General features: G+C 35.1%; 1 pseudogene; it reads left to right on the top strand.

Annotated features, from left to right (window-relative positions):
- Positions 1 to 1,484: 1,484 nt before the first annotated feature.
- LOC136223499 (histone H3.3-like) lies at positions 1,485 to 2,191 on the top strand (annotated as a pseudogene).
- Positions 2,192 to 12,859: the final 10,668 nt, after the last annotated feature.

Here is a 12,859-nt window from a genome sequence, read left to right as displayed (position 1 = left end):
TACATACATTTTATGTAGGGATAATATACCAAAATAGGCCTATGATTTTTGAGGAAAAATTTAGGTTCCACTTACAAAATAGCATAAATATAGGTTTAACGTTTAAAAAAAGTTATCAATTTAGGCTTCGATAACGGATTGTAAGGGGTGAAAAATAGCACTTTTACAGAGTTAAGGGGGTAAATAGAACATTCTATGAGTTGAGGGAATAAATGGATAAGTTGAGGGGGTGAGAAATACCACTTTTATGGATTTAATGGGGTAAATAGGACATTCGATGAGTTGAGGGGGTAAAATGACCAATTTGGATAAGTTAAGGGGGCTGGGGAAGCATTAGGCCAAACATTTATTAATAATGGTAGATTTTCCATTATTGTAAGTTTAATAATAAGGGGATTCATTTCCGTTATTAAAAACAATTAGCAAGGCAACGTTTAAGGGGTCCATAAGGGACTTTTCCACTTATTAAACGTCTTTACTAAGGGTATTTTGACTTTTAATAACCAATTTTACTATTACTAAAAGCCATTTTTTTTGTAGTGTTGAGTCCATTAAAAATAGTTTCCTATTATTGACATTATATCTATTTGGCTATCTAAATTAAAGTTTTAAAATCAATTAGAACTCTAAACTATTAAAATCATCAATCTAACTAAACAAATATCATCAATTAAATCTTTGTCCTATACTAAAATCAGAAATTAAGACTATTTGGTTTTGATTGCAATAATCTCTTCATTGGTCCAAAATAAGTTTGAAAAAGAGTGTGAAACTATTCAATCGAATGAGTTTCGATAAGACCTTAGTTGATGATTTTTGTTTAGAATAGGGACTCAATTGATAATTTTTGCTAAGTTCAGGGACCCGATTGATGATTTTGATAGTTTAATATCTTAATTGATAGAGAAACCTTAGTTTGAGGAGCCAAATGAGTATTGTACCCCTAATATTTTATCTTATTTCAAATATTATAGTCAAATAAATTAATTTTTTACAAAAGAAAAAATATGAAAAAACCGGAGTCAATTCTGGTCCGGTTGGACATTTAGATCATGGATTAGTCCCAATTTTTGTTGGATTTTGCATTTTCAAGAATCCAATAGATTTGGACTGGAAGTCTGTCTAGTTCCTGGTTCGAGAGATCCGATTGGCTAATCCAGACAGTCTCAGAACACAACATGATTTTCGATGCGAATTAAAAAAAATCAGTCACCTACTCGCTGATTTGCCAACAAGTCGTCCATGCTGGCGATCTATAGTTAAGAAATCAACCAATCAGATTACCCTGACAAGGATGGAGAAGTTACATTTTCAGTTATCTGGGATTTTGGCGCCCCACTTTCAACCGACCTACAACATTCCTCTATCGTCTCTCTCCCTATATAAAGCCCCCCATTTTACTTTTCCATTTTTGTAATTCCTTACTTTGTTTGATATTCAGAAATCGCAGTCTCTGTTCTTTCTCTTCTAATTTTGAAAGTGAAATGGCTCGTACTAAGCAAACTGCTCGTAAATGCACCGGTGGAAAGGCTCCCAGGAAGCAACTAGCAGCAAAGGTGTTAGATTAGATGCTTAATGCACTGATTTGTTTAGAGATCTGTTTAATTGCCTTTTTTAGGGTTTATGTTTCAATACATGTATACTTCTCTATTTATCAATTTCATATAGGTTGCTAGGTTATCGGCTCCTCCAAGTACTATTGGAGGACGACTCAAGAGACCACATGTTACCGTCCTGGAACCGTGGCTCTCCGGTATGCAGTCGCCGTAACTTCAATTCTATTCTTCTGTTGTAATTAATCCCGATCTGATGGCATCTTTTTGTTTGATGAATTTATCAGAGAAATCAGAAAGTATCAAAAGAGCACTGATCTTTTGATCCGTAAAATGCCATTTCAGAGGCTTGTTCGTGAAATTGCTCAACATTACAAAGTCAGTAATCCAATTTTTGTTATGAATTGTTAAGAAATTGGGGGAAAGGAAACCTGTTGGTGATGAATATTTTTGTTGATTTATGGCAGAATGATTTGAGGTTCCAGAGCCATGCGGTGCTTGCACTTCAGGAGGCAGCGGAGGCTTACTTGGTTGGTGTGTTTGAGGATACTAATCTCTGCGCTATTCATGCGAAGCGGGTAACGATAATGCCTAAGGACGTCCAACTTGCTAGGCGGATCCGTAGTGAACGTTTTTAGATTTTCTTTGTGTTTGGTGTTTTGGTTAAGCAACAAAGATAGTTTAGGTGATTGGTTTTATGTTTTTTAGAATTTGTGTTTGTGTTGTATAAAAGTTAAAATGTAATTTCTGCAAAATGTATATTGTTTGTGTTGTATAAAAGTTAAAATGTCATTTCTGCAAAATGTATATTATTTGTATTGTATAAAAGTTACGATGTAATTTTTATATTGTTTGGATGTTTCCACCTATTTTTAATTGATTTCCAACTTAATATAATTTTTTAATTTTGTTTTGTCCAATTTTCACGTATATGCAATGGAAATGTCAAGATTCATCATGCCAACTTATGATCATTAAGGGCTTGATTGGATGAAGGGTAGGGAAGGGTTAATAAAGGAATGGTAGAGAAGGGTATGGAAAGGTAGGGAAAGGTAAGGAAAGGGAAGGAAGGGTAATTTCCAACCCTTCCAAACCCACCAAATTGGAGGGTTCAAAATTGGATGGAATTTGTTAAAAAGAAACCCTTCAAAACCCCTCCAAACCCTTACCCTTCTAATTTTTTTGTGTTCCAAACATGGGTTTGTAGAAACCCTTACTAACCCTTCCTCCTCCCAAACAAGGGTTTCTATTAATCCTTACTAACCCTTCCCTTACTAACCCCTCTAACCCCTCCATCCAATCAAGCCCTAAAGGTAAAATTCCAATTTGTGATCATTAAGGGTAAAATTGTTCTTAATTACCAATGTTATAACCAATATGATTAAGTTTTGGATGTATTTAGTTCAACTTGGGTGATGGAGGAGGAATAGACTAGAAAGAATGTCAATATCGGACTATTGTGATGAGATGGATAAAGAATTTTGGACTTAACTAGTACAAAAGCGTGCGTGATATATAATGTCGATGAATTATTTTTGAGATTAATAGTTCAATATATTATAATCATAAATTTTCTTATATTTTAAAGAATAAGATTTAGATTGTTGATTTTCTTTAAATAACCATTAAACTTATTATACACATACATTATCATGCATGCATTGTTATTGTATAATTATATAATAGAAATATTTATAGTTTTTTTAATATATAATTTGTAAATCAACTTTCGATTTTTTATTGCATAAACCATAATAATTAAATTTAATACTTTAAAAAGTCAATTAAAAAAACACTCTAAGAAGAAAATATGAAAAAGAATTAATAGTGTTAATTTTACTTCAAATTAGAAAAATGTATATATAATTATAATTTCTTTTTATAATTCTTAGTTTTTTTAATTAAGGTAATTTTTTTTTTATCAACAACAAAAGGCTTGTATTTTTTTTTTGAGAAAATGCTTGTAATTTTATTAGATAAGAAAAGAAGTAATATTGGCAACACATCCATTAGGAAAAGAGATAGCACCGTTATTATAATAACTTTGCTCCCCATTATCTCCCACATCATCAATTAAATTCTGTATCTGACACATTTCTAAATTGTAAATATGTTTTTTTTTTGTATGAAGTAAATGTGCTATTTCTAAAAACTCTTATGGCAGATTTCCTTCGAATATCACTAATATGACATGGAACATCTTATAGCTAAATATAAACATTAAAATGTAGTTTTTTATTTTTATTATTAAAAAATTACAGATAATATAATAAAAAATATTCTTATCTCTTAACTCTTAGTTTAAATTTTAAATTGTATTGATTTCTTAACATGGTATCAAAACATCTTAGGCCGAACAGTTTAACCGTTTGGTTCAAAAGATAATTATAAAACTATTTTTAAGTCTTAACTATCAGCTTAAATTTTTGGGATAAGGTGTTAAATCACAAATTGTACTTCTAACATCTAAAATCGTGTAATTTTACTCCTCACAATCGTAAGTTGGCCAATTAAAAAAAAATCATCAAATTGTATTCTCATGTCACGAATCTGGTCATCCACCCTTCAGATGTGTGAATTTTATCATGCGTTGGTAGTAGGTCACAAACACATGAATAAATGTGAAAAAAAATAATTATACGGTATTTTGTCAAAGCAAAATAGAAATCTGCTTGGTTCCGTCTAGCAAATCGCAGAAATGTCTTAAACGCAAGGGAATTAAGCACAATTAACATGTTTTAATTTCCAAATGACACATGCTTTCATCCGGATAGAGGCGACTCTTCACCAACAGATATGTCTCTTCAACACACATATTGAACAATTATAAATAGAGGAGAAATTCAGAATTCAGTTTTGGTTGTTCTAGTTCAGAATTTTGTTAGATACAAACTTGTTATACGAGTTACAAATAGTTATAGATACAATATACAGATTTTATAGTTTACATTAAAGTTTTCTTCGAAGTCGAGTTTATACTCTGTAGTGGCCGAAATTCGAGGATTCAACGAGAAGAACCAGTATTGGGGTGACCTACGGTCTGACAAACCTACGATGTTGAGTAAAGGATTGACAAACCGAAACTCAATGTAGTCAAAAGCCAATCAAACTTCTTATTCTCTGTTAACTTGTGATGTTTCAATTCAAACTAATAAATATCTTTTTAATACAATTCCATTTTCACTATTGTTTTATATAATGTTGGATCTGATGATATTCTTTAAGTAAATCTAATTGGTGTTTACGTGCAAAAATATTTAGAAAGACATTTGGTAATTGTTCATGCAAACTTTATTGAACACTTAAGCAAATTCTGATTTACATTTGGTCGTTGCCGTAATTCGAATATTCCGAATTTGATTAAGGTTTTCAGTCTTAAGCTGAAGGGTATAGATTGACTACAATTCAATTCCTTTAAACTAAATTAATTGATAATTTGTTACATGTTTCTAAACAAATCAAAGTTATAAGTTGTGTTTTCGCATAGTTTCAGTTCATACGCGTAATTTCTGTTCATCCGCAATACTAGAAGTTCGGGCATTCAACCGGAATCACTTGATCCTGAAATTGAGAAGACGCTAAAGAAAAATAAAAATAATAAAAAGAAAATGAATAAAGAGACGCAAAATCAAGAGCCACAAGTAGTAGAAATGGTTAGAGAACGCCCTAGACTTATTGATTATGCTACACCAAGAGTTAACGGAGTTACCAATAGTGTAGTTAGACCCCAAATTAATGCACACCAGTTTGAGATAAAACCAGCATTAAGGGATAATAAATTTAGCTTCCATGTAGTGATTGCATCGTATAGTAAACATTAGGCTTATCCAAGTCAAATTGGATTTGTTGGACTTTAGTATTAGAGGTTAGAAGTTTTACCTTTTAACATTATTTTATTTTAATTTGTGATTTATTAGTTGCTACTCAAATAATTGCTCTGTTCCATCTCATACTATACTTGAACCACAAGAAGAATTTGGTTACATTGTTGTGATGATGATAACCATCTCATGTTCTCGGTTTCCATTGTACTCAAATTAACTAGGCTGTAGTACGTAGTTTTCTGCCCGCAAATCAACATAAACAAAAAAACTTTTGGTTGATGAATGCTAACCATAATATAAAATTTTAGTAATAGAAAGTGGAATTGACTGAGTTTGTTAATGGGTAGATTCGATTTTCAGAAAGCTTCAAGCAAGGGGAACATATTCATGTTGCAGTTGTCACATATTAACAACCTCCTCTATTGCACTTAGATCTCTCTCCCTGATTTGCACATTTTAGTTTTTCTTCCACTGCTATTTTATTGCCCCTTCTCCACTTTGTAACATAATATATCTCTCTCTCCACATCACGACACCTGATAGTAAATATTAAAATATCATATTTTTGGACAAGATGACTCACCTGAGGTCATAAATATACAAGAGGTTCCATATTTTGGCCCCTTATGTTTTGTTTACGCATTAGCATGTCAACAAACTACTAGTCAATTATTTGAATTTTTTTTGTAAATTTGATTCTTTGTAAATAAGGTGATGTTGTTTGTATATATTTATTATATTAATTCTCTACATATAATTTTGGAGATGATGTGGAGGTAATATGGACATGACATGTACCAATTAATGACCTTATACAAAGTCCACAACATTATTCCACTTAGTATTCTATTGATTTTTTCTAGAAAGAGTTTTGGTGAAATTTAATATAAATAAGAGGTCTTAGTGACACGAATTAAAATTTTGTGGTCATGGAGAAACAAACTCCTTTCTTGGGGTACTCTATGTGTGTTAAACTATATATATATGTGAGAAGGAAAACACTTCTCAAATGGATTCTTGGTTAAATTGATAATGCATAATAAGTATAGTGCCAACAACAAAATAATTTCCACCTTGATCATGACAAAGTTCTTGATTATCTATTTGAGTGCCCGAATGGTCATACTCTATGTTTGTCCTGCAAGGATAGAGTACACAACTCTTGTCCTACCTACCATGGAGAGATCCGAAATATAAGATGTTTGGTTTGGAGAAAGTTGTAGAATCACTAGAACTTCCATGCAAATGCCAAATTATTGGTTGTGCAATATTAACCATTAGAAGAATTGCAAATATTGTTGGTACAACTACCCGTATGTAGGGGCTGAATGTACAGTCACGTGTGATGTCCATCTCCTTGTAATGCATCTCAAGCATGACCACGATGTTTATATGCATGATGGTTGTACCTTCAATCATAGATATGGCAAATCCAAACGGCAATAAATTGATTATGCTACATGGATGTTAACTGTAAGATTATACTTTTTCAACTCAAGTTAACTGTACGATGTGCAGCCCTAGTGCCACTTTAACTCTAAACTCATTTTTTTCTCAATCAGTCATTGAATTTGAAAAGGGTATGATTAACAACATTACAATTAAGATTCATGCAGTTACTGGCATAATTCTGATGTAAATATGTAAATAACATTTTGAAATTGTGTGGGGTATCTAGAAAAATAATAATTTAGAATAACTAACCATAAAAAAGTTATCTTATATAATAAATTTTACAAATTTTGAATTATCAAATCCCAAAATCACTTTCTTTTCCTATATAATGTTTGAAGTATTTAATTAATTGTTTTTTTTTGAAGAAATATATAAAAAGGCCGTATTTAGAGGTGTACATCTCTTTTAGAGGTTTGACGAATTAGCCTTTTTAATTAGGTTATTTCTATATAAATGACATTTTTTCCCTAACTATTTCTTTATTTGTAATTTCACTTTTGGGATATTAATGCTTTGAATATGCTTAGTTAATAGCCTGATGCAATGCATGATTTAAAAAAAATGTTATGCATGTTGTTAAACAGGGATAAGAGTAGTCTAATACTATGTAAAACAATATACACATGCCTTCCTTTTATCTTTTCCATTCATGTCCAGTCCTTAATTCCTCTATGATATTCTCCATCATGTTGTTAACAGATTCTTGTGCCAAGCAACAGAAAAATATATATTAGTTTCTAACTGATGTCCACAATAGAAACGTATCCAGAATATTAATATTGTATCTTTGCTAAGGCCAAAAGGGCCTTCAAATAGCCTCCCACTTTGGTAGGACGAAACCTTCTCAATTAAGAAGAGGGGTATTAATGTACCAAAATTAATTAAACAAGCATCATAACATGGGCTGGAACAATAGAAATATCAAAATTACTCTACAAGTGGCACCACTCATAGGGTTCCACCACACTATTACAACATCCCTCCTTGCTCTTTGTCCCTCATGCACCATCCCTATAGTGGCCAGCTTACTTCTTATGACAAGCTCTTCCCAAAGGCAGATTCATCCATTACATGCTTATTGGCCTGCAATAATGCAATTTGTTGTGCGGAATTAATGAAAGATAAAATAATAAACAATCGAAAAACATAGATTTACGTGGTTCACCAACGTTGTGTTGGCTAGTCCACGGGCAGAAGGAGAATAGTATTATTAGGAGGCGAAAAATCGGATTACAATAATTAGGTTTACATAATGGGGTATTTATAAAAGGGAAAAGTACAAAAATAAACCTTGTGGTTTGGCCCATTTTCGAACTGCACCCCTGTGGTTTAAAAGTTTGCAAGTTGGTACCATGAACTTCATTCCGTTAGCAAACATATACCAAATTGACTAACGATGTTAAAAGTCAAAGGAAAAAGAGTTAATTTGGTCCTTATATTTATTTATTTTATAAATGAACTCCACTTATTATCTACTTACCACAAACAAACCCCAAAATTAAAAATAAGAATCAAATATACCATATTCTTCACCTCTCTTCTAATTTTTTTTTTTCTTTCTCTCCCCCTCTCCCAAAATTCAAACACGGTCTCCATTACTATCTAAGAATTTGAAAATGAAAATTAAACATCCATTAATTATATATTAAAGGCTGTAGTGTTGGTTTAAAAGCACAAAACCGATAATAATCTTGATCATCTGCCAAATTTCCTCCTTCACTTGTATCAAAGTTCAACGAATAACTCAACGTATCGTATCGGCACTGGATCTAAGACTGCCGTCTTCCGCCGCCGGACCACCGTAGCTTTCTCCCTTGCTTCTTCAACTTCTTTAATACCTTCCTCACGCCTCCACATGACCAACACGTATATTGCTCTTCTGATCCGATTTCCTCTACGGTCTTCGTTCCGCCGCTGGCTTTCGCGGTGGTTATTCTATTCGGCGCACCGGATTTGAGTGTGGCGGAGATATATTTCGGTAACCATAGGAGACGAATCTCTGCCATTTTCTCTCTCTGCAGGGTAGAGCTTTTTTATGTGAGAGAGAGGAGTGGCTGAAGTGAAGGGTTGAGAATTTGAGATTGAGACTTGAGGGAAAAGTTGAAGGAAACGAGAATATATATAGTGGAGTTAATTTTCATTTTCAAATTCGTAGATAGTAATGGAGACCGTGTTTGAATTTTGGGAGAGGAGAGAGAAAGAAAAAAAAAATCAAAAGAGAGGTGAAGAAGATGGTGTATTTGATTCTTATTTTTAATTTTGGGGTTTGTTTATGGTAAGTAGATAATAAGTGGAGTTAATTTATAAAATAAATAAATATAAGGACCAAATTAACTCTTTTCTCTTTGACTTTTAACACCGTTAGTCAATTTGGTATATGTTTGCTAACGGAATGAAGTTCATGGTACCAACTTGCAAACTTTTAAACCACAGGGGTGCAGTTCGAAAATGGGCCAAACCACAAGGTTTATTTTTGTACTTTCCCTTTATAATACCCAATCTAACCTAATCCCACTAGGAACCCATGATCCTAATCCCACTAGAAATCCATGATCCCAATCCCACTAGGAACCCATGATCTCAATCCAACTAGGAACCCATGATCCTAATCCAACTAGGAATCCGAAACCCAATACTACTCCGAATAGGAAACCCATGATTCAATGCATTACGACAAATATCTGTCTTGACTTGAATCCTCCTGAAAACATAACAGATGCACCCATGACAGTGCCAGATGAACAGACTTCTCCCTCTGCCTCAGAGTCGCCCCCACAGGGCAACTAATAATCTCTGACGTTTAGCAAGTCCAAACAGTGTTGAATCTTGCTATGTGGAACAGGCTTGGTGAACATTTCAGCCGGATTGTCAGCAGTGGCTACCTTCTTCACCTTGACCCTCTTCTCACTTCTCAGAAAATGATACCTCACATCTATGTGCTTTGTCCTCTCATGACGAACCTGATCCTTGGCTAAACAGATTGCACTAAAGCTATCACAATACATTGTAGCCTGATCATGATGTAGACCAAGATCACTAACCAGTCCTTTAAGCCAAATCCCCTCCTTAGCAGCTTCAGTCAGTGCCATATACTCTGCTTCCGCAGTAGACAAAGTCACTGTAGGCTGCAAAGTAGCTTTCCAACTAACCACTGAACCGCCAAGAGTGAAAATATAACCAGTCATAGATCTTCTACTGTCAACATCTCTAGCATAATTAGAGTCTGAAAAACTTATCACCAAACACTCTGTATCACCTCCATAAATGAGACCAACGTCAGATGTACCTTTTAGGTACCGAAAGATCCCCTTCACAGCTTGCCAATGCTCCTTGCCAGGTTCACCCATAAACCTGCTAACAACACTAACAGACTGTGCAAGATCAGGTCTAGTGCAGACCATTACATACATCAAGCTTCCTACTACACTAGCATAGGGAACTTGAGACATGTACTCATTCTCTTCAGCAAACTTAAGTGCAAAAGCAATAGACAGATGTGCACTTGCAGCACTAGGAGTATCTATGGGTTTTGCGGTAGACATGCCAAATCTTGACAAGATCTTCTAAATATAGCCCTTCTGTGACAGAAAAAGTTTCCTTTTGCTTCTGTCCCTGTAAATCTCTATTCCCAGAATTTTCCGAGCTGCACCCAAATCCTTCATCTCGAACTCTACGCTGAGAAGACCCTTCAACTTCTAAATGTCGTGCTTCTTCCTTGCAGCTATCAACATGTCATCTACATACAACACCAGATAGATAAAAGACTCATCTTCCAATTTATTGTAATAGACACAACAATCATATGGGCTCCTGGTGTAGCCCACCTGCATCATGTAGCTGTCAAACCTCTTATACCACTTCCTAGGAGACTGCTTAAGTCCATATAAGGACTTCTTCAACTTGCAAACATAATTCTCCTTCCCAGGAATCTGGAAACCATCTGGTTGGGTCATGTAGATCTGTTCCTCCAAATCTGCATGCAGAAAGGCTGTCTTTACATCAAGTTGCTCAAGCTCCAATCCTGATGTGCAACTATAGCTAACAACACTCTAATAGAGGTGTGTCTGACTACTGGTGAGAATATCTCATTAAAATCCACTCCCTCTCTTTGATTGAAACCTCTAGCAACAACTCTAGCCTTATACTTGACTCCCTCTGCAGGTGATATCCCTTCCTTCATCTTGAGAACCCACTTGCAAGTAATAATCTTTCTCACTAGAGGTGGTATGACTAAATCCCATGTTTGATTCTTATGAAGGGATTCCATCTCATCTCCCATAGCAGCAAGCCATTTTTTAGAATCGGTGCCTGAAACAGCTTCTTGGTAAGTTGATGGTTCACGAGTGTCCACCTCTTCAGCAACCTGTAGTGCATAGCCCACCATGTCCTCATACCTCTTAGGTGGCCTAACTCCAACCCTCCTTGGTCGATCTTGAGCTAAGCTACGATGTGTAGCTTTAGATGGTTGAGAAACTGATGGTGTAGACTCTGGTAGCTCTATTTCTGCTTCTAACTCTTGTTCCTTCAAGCCACTCTCACTCTGTATGACCTGAAACTCCACCTGTTTATCAATGCTATCAGTTTCTGTTGCAGTTGTAGGCTTCATAATAGGTCTAAGCACAAATTTTTCGTCAAAGACTACATTTTTGCTCAAAATGACCCTTTTCTCTGATGGAGACCAGATCCTAAAGCCTTTAACTCCATCTCCATAGCCTACGAACACTCCCTTCTTGGCTCTTGGCTCTAGCTTACCCTCATTAACATGATAGTAAATTGTGCACCCAAAAGCTTTCAAATTTGAGTAATCAGCAACCTTTCCTGACCACATTTCTGTAGGCGTCTTGAGTTGTATGCCAGTGTGTGATCCGCGGTTGATCAAATAATATGTTGTGTTCACCGCTTCAGCCCAGAATCTTCTTTCTAACCCATCGTTAGAGAGCATGCACCTCACCCTCTCCAGTAATTTCTGGTTCATTCGTTCAGCTACACCATTCTGTTGTGGTGTATTCCTGACTGTGTGATGTCGAGCAATCCCTTCATCCTTATAGAACTGATCAAACTCAGACGAGCAAAATTCCAGACCATTATCAGTTCGCAACCTCTTTATCTTCTTTTCTATTTGGTTTTCCACCAATGCTTTCCACTGCTTGAAATTCTTTAAAGCTTCACTTTTATGCTTCATCATGATGACCCAAGTCATCCTTGAATAATCATCAATCAGAGACATAAAATATATGTGACCTCCCAAAGACTCAACTCGAGATGGACCCCAACAATCAGAGTTGATGTAATCAAGTGTGTCTTTTGTTATGTGAATAGCTTTGGTAAACTTGATGCGATGTAGTTTCCCAAAGACACAGTGTTCACAAAGCTCAAGACTCTTGACCTTATGACGATCAAGAAGATCATCCTTCGATAGAATCTGCGTCCCTCTTTCGCCCATATGACCAAGTCTCATATGCCATATCTTTGTCATATCCTCCTGGTTAATCTCTGACGATGCAGCATTAGCTGAACCTGTAACAGTGGAACCTTGCAAGAAATACAAAGTACCATGTTTCACACCTTTCAGAATCACATCAGAACCTTTATAGACATGTAGAACTCCATCCTTTCCTGACCAGCTGAGACCCATGATGTCTAACAGACTCAGAGATATCAGATTCTTTGTCATCAATGGAACATGCCTGACTTCGTTCAACATGCAAAACTTACCATCATGTGTCCTCAAATTGATCGAGCCTATTCCAACTGCTTTGTAGACATGACTATTAGCCATTGAAATGTTACCTCCATCTACCTGCTTATAAGTTGAAAACCACTCTCTCCTTGGACAAATATGGTAAGATGCTCCATAATCAAGAACCCACACATCAGAGTGATTGTTGTGTCCATTAGCAACTAGAGCAATATCATTTTCAGAGCTGCTGTCGCCATCTACTACAGCAGCAGAACCTGGTTGATTTTCTGATTTCTTCTTCTTCTTTGGACAATCAGTTTTCCAATGTCCTTTCTCCTTACAGTAAT

Source organism: Euphorbia lathyris, chromosome 3 (assembly GCF_963576675.1).
Source record: "Euphorbia lathyris chromosome 3, ddEupLath1.1, whole genome shotgun sequence".
Taxonomy (NCBI): Eukaryota; Viridiplantae; Streptophyta; class Magnoliopsida; order Malpighiales; family Euphorbiaceae; genus Euphorbia; species Euphorbia lathyris.
Note: the sequence above shows the minus strand (reverse complement) of the source record. Positions and strands in the feature narration are given on the sequence as shown.